Source organism: Microcebus murinus, chromosome 11 (genome assembly GCF_040939455.1).
Source record: "Microcebus murinus isolate Inina chromosome 11, M.murinus_Inina_mat1.0, whole genome shotgun sequence".
In the NCBI taxonomy this organism is placed as follows: Eukaryota; Metazoa; Chordata; class Mammalia; order Primates; family Cheirogaleidae; genus Microcebus; species Microcebus murinus.
The window spans coordinates 16,045,403-16,050,882 of NC_134114.1; positions in this window are offsets into that span (position 1 = coordinate 16,045,403).

Consider the following 5,480-nt stretch of genomic DNA (forward strand, 5'->3'; position numbering starts at 1 on the left):
GCAATGATTTGAGAGGTATCTTTATCTTTGCGCCTCTATATACCATTTCTGTTGTCCTGTTTGATTATGCTTGTAACCCAGAAAATAAGCAATGTTTACCTACAGAAGCAGTTTCCTTTGCTTGATTGGATCTTATTTACTAGAATTGGAGTTCTCTGTTTTGAAAGGTCAATGGCTTTATTTTGTCTTTCTCTTCTGCTTTATGTTTCTCAATCAACTAGATATAAAATTTAAGCCCATAACTAGGTCCTTAGGGCAAATTGATATTCTTGATTACTTTAACATTCTCTTATCATATACAATATTATGTACTTGGATTTTTTTTTTCCATTTTATGTTTAGTAACTGGCTGAAATTAGAGAGTCTTCTACCTTAGGAAGGATGGCAAGATTTTGTTGAAACTTTTGAAAAGCTTACCACTGAGGCCTGCAGAAAGATATGCCTTCCAGATAGCAATTAAATATTCATTGTTCCTTCAAGCATCATATAGAAGGACAGGTGATGGAAGTGCAAAAAACAAATATTAATTTTATCTCTGTGCACCAACAACAGAAATACTACAATGTGCATTTTATACCATTTATAATTAAAACCAGATATAAGATACATGGCAATAAATATTATAATATATAATATTTCATGAAAAATACTATAAATCCTTATTGAAACACATTAATCAAAATGTAAAATAAGTAAATATCATAATGCCCTAAGTTATTTTTATAGACTGCATGTAATTTAAAACAAGATCTCAAAATATTTTTTTTCTAAAGAACATAATACCTTGAATCTAAACTTTAATAGTAAAGGTACAGAATGTCTAAGACAGTTCTGAAGAGCAAGGCAGAATGTATTTTTCTAGACATTCTGATTTATTTTTAGGATATTGCATTAAGGCAGTGTGATATTGGTGCAATAATATAACAGGAGTCCAAGGAAATAGAAGGGAAAGTTCCAAAAAAGATTCAGTTATGAATTCAAACTTGATAAATAACACTGCTAGTGTGACAAATATAGTAGGAGAGATATACATTTTACTCAATAAAGGGTGTTAGATTAATTGATGGTGTGGTCCAAATGTGTCCCCCAAAATTCATGTATTGAAAACATAATTTTCAATGCAACAGTGTTGGGAGATACAGTCAAATGGGAGGTGTTTAGCCCTCATGAATGGAAAAACACTGCTACAATAAAGACTTGTTGGAGAGGGTTCACTCTCTTTCACTCATCTGCCATAAAAGGACACAGAATCCTTTTCTTGCCATTCTGCCTTTCACCATGTGGGGACATAGTGAGAAGGCCAATGCCAGATGCTGGTGACTTGATTTGAACTTCCAACCTCCATAACTGTAACAGCATACATTTCTGTTCTTTACAAATGACCCAGTCTCTGGTATTCTGTTATAGCAGCACAAAAGGGCCTAAGGTGATTGATTATCTTTAAAAAAAAAAAAAAAAAAAACTGTATTAAAATTAAATTTAGATCTTGACAGAGTAAACAATAAAAAAAATTATATGAGCATGTTATAGGTAGAGAAAACTAAAAAATACATGACACACACATACAAAGTACTTTTTGTCATTTAATAATATGCAAATTGATTTTCTTATTTACTGATGTCTTTGGCCCCAGTATTTTTCTCTACTATAAATTCTCTATATTTTGGGGTGACTTTATCTCTTGTATCAACATATTCAGCAATTCTCTGTTTTTTATATGAATTTCCAAACTCCCTTTATCTCTACATTTTTAGTTAATAATGTTGTCCTCACGTTATGCCTCTCACCTAAATAATAATAAATTTTGATTATACTTTATCTAATAAGTGTATCTTTATTTTCCTTTAACACTAAGTGCTGTTAATTTGTGTTTTGACTGCCTCAAGAAGGACAAGTCTCCCTTTTGTTCATCACCTTCAAAATTTCATTTCAAACCCAATGCTGGTGGCATGGATCATGTAGGGCAGCAGCACTAGTTCCTCCTATGTTTCTTTCTTTTTCCAAAATGAAAAGTATTTCAATGAAATTCACTTTTTGCTTTTCTAATTTCAAAGTGCTTATGGGGAAAAGTGGGGGGAACTGTGTGAATTTGTTCCTCTAGAATAGAGAGAAACAGTTTTACACATCAGCTGTATCTCCTATATGGCTCTCACATTATTTTCCTCCACGTGACTCTTCCTAAAATTGGATATTTTCCTTTTACCAGATGACTGTTTTCTATCTTACAAAGAAAATTGAGCCTATCAAGTGTGAACTTAATAAACAAATTCTTTCCCACAGCACATATACATATTTTCTTTCAAATAATTTCATTTGCTTAGTGTCTTCTTAGTATTTGCCACCTCCAGTTGGCTGGCTCAGGTATTATTTGTATTCCAAGTTTTTATGACTATAGCACAAGGTGCAAAATGGAAACTGAAAAAATTGTTGAAAGTATAAACTTCTCTAAATTTCTGTGCCCTGCATATTACTTCCCTGCATTCTGACTTGATTTTGGAGGAAGATCCATAAAGTCTCTGCATTGGCTAAACATCATACATATATCTTTCACCTCTAAGTATAAGAATGTGGTCAAGTCTTGCTCACATTAAAAAAGCAACCACACTAGTAACTATAACTGGCATTTATAGACTACTTCATCTAATAATGACAGAATATATATTTTTCTCAAGCACACATGGAACATTTACTAAGGCTGATCACATTCTGGCCCACAATATACAATTTAAAATACGTAAGCAAATAGAATAGCATACAATGTTTGCTTTTGTAATACAATAGTATTAAACTAGAGATCAATCACATAAAGATAACTGGAAAATCTTCAAATATATAGAGACTAAACACACATATTTTTTTTTTTGAGACAGAGTCTCACTTTGTTGCCTGGGCTAGAGTGCTGTGGTGTTACCCTAGCTCGCAGCAACCTCAAACTCCTAGGCTCAAGGGATCCTCCAGCCTCAGCCTCCTGAGTAGCCATCATGTGTAGCTAATTGTTTTTCCTATTTTTAGTTGCTGGGCTAATTTTTCTATATTTTTAGTAGAAACAAGGTCTCACTGTTGCCCAAGCTGGTCTTGAACTCCTGAGCTCAAACCATCCATCTGCCTCAGCCTCCCAGAGTGCTAGGATTACAGGCATGATCCACCATGCCTGGCACAAGACACTTTTCAATGACACATGGACCAAAAAAAATTGTAAAATAAATTAAAATATATTTTGAAGAAGTGAAAATGAAAACACAGGGTATCAGAATGTGTGGATTGTAGTGAAAACAGTTCCTAAAGGGAAATTCATATATTTTAATGTATATATTAGAAAACAGGAAATATCTAAAATCAATCATCTAAATTTCCACCTTAGGAAACTGGAAAGAAAGGACAAATTAAATTCAAAGTAAGCAGAAAAAATAATATGATGAAAATTATAGCAGAAATCAATTTAATTAGAAATAAGAAATCAATAGAAAAAAATCAATAAAACCATAGCTGCTTATTTGAAAAGATTTAAAAAAATATCAAAAAGCCTGTAGCCAGGCTAACTAAATAAAAGAGATGACACAAATTACTGATATGAGAAATGAAAGAGGGGACATCACTATAGACCCAATGGACATTAAATGAATAGTACTATAAACAACTCTATTGCCTACAAATTTGATAACCTAGATGAAATTGCCAATTCATTGAAAGACATAATCTCCCAAATGTCACACAAGAAAAAATAGACCGTCTAAATAGGCCTGTACCTATTTAAAAAATTGAATCAAAATTTAATGAAGTTTCAGAAGAGAAAAGCATCAGGCTCAGAGAAGTTCACTGATGAATTTTAGCAAATATTTCATAAATAAATTATAACAATTCTCTACAATCATGTTCAGAAGATAGAAGCTGAGGGGATGCTTCCTAACTCACTCTATGAGGCCAACATTGACTAAGTGTTAAAACCAGGTAAAGACATTACAAGAAAAGAAAACCACAGACTAATATCTTGCATAAATATAGTTGCAAATGTCCTCAACAAAATATTATCAAGTTGAATATAACAAAGTATAAATCAATTATATACCATAAACAAGTGGGACTTTTCCTAGGTATGCAAGACTAGTTCAACATTCAAAATCCAAATAATATAATCCATCACATCAACAGGGTAATGAGGAAAAATCACTATTGATTTGTCCATAAAATACAGAAAAAGCATTTTGGAAATTTCAATACCTATTTGTGATAAAAACTCTCATGAAACAAGAAATAGAGGGCTCTTATGCACGTAATAGAGAATGTCAACAAAAATATCTACAGCTAACATTATATTTGATAGTAAGAAACTAGGAGCCATACCATTAAGATAGGAACAAAGTAAGGATATCCTCTTACCATTCGTTTTCAATTGTATTAGAAGTCCTAGTTAATGCAATAAGAAAAGGAAAGAAAAGGTTGGGATTGGAAATAAAGAGAAAAAATGTCTTTGTTCACAGATGACATGATTGTCTACACAGAAAATGTGAAAGAATCCACAAAAAACTTTAAGAACTAATAAGAGATTATATCTCAGTTGCAAGATACAAGTATAATATGTTTTGTTTTTTTTCATTTTCCTCTTAGCATCAATGAACAGGTAAAATCTGAAATTTACATTAGCAACCTGAAAATGGAATACTGAAGTATAAATCTAACAAAATATGTATACTTTTTTAAATTTATTTTTTTATTTCAGCATGTTATGGGGTTTTATATGGGGAAAACTACAAAATTCTGATGGAAGAAATCAAACAAGAACTATACAAATGAAGAGATTTTCTACTTCATGAATAGGAAGACTCGATATTGAAAAGATACTAATTTTTCCCAAATTGATCTATAGATTCAATATAATCCAAATCAAAATTCCAGCAAGTTATTTTGTAGATTTTGACAAAATTATCCTAAAATGTATATAGAGAGGCAAAAGATCCAGAATAGTCAACACAACATTGAAAAAGCAGAAAAAGTTGGAGGACTGGTACTACCCAACTTCAAGATTTATAAGCATATAGTAATCAAGACAGTGGATATTGCCAAAAGAATAAACAAACAGATCAATGGAACAGAATAGACAGCCTAGAAATAGAACCACATAAATATAGTTGGCTATTCTGTGACAAAAGAGCAAATAATACAATGGAGAAATAAATGGTTCTTTCAATAGATGGTACTGGAACAACTGGATATTCACATGCAAAAAAGTTAATTTAGACATACACCTTATACAATTCACAAAAATTATCTCAAATTGGATCATGGACTTAAATAAAACTGTAAAACTATTAATACCAAAATATAACATAGGAGAAAATCTAGGTAACTTTGGGTTTGGTGAATAATTTTTAGATATGACACCAAAGGCATGATCCATGAATGAAAGAATTCATAAGCTGGATTTAATTAAAATTAAAAATTCCTGCATTGTGACAGATACTGACAAGAGAATAAGAAGACAA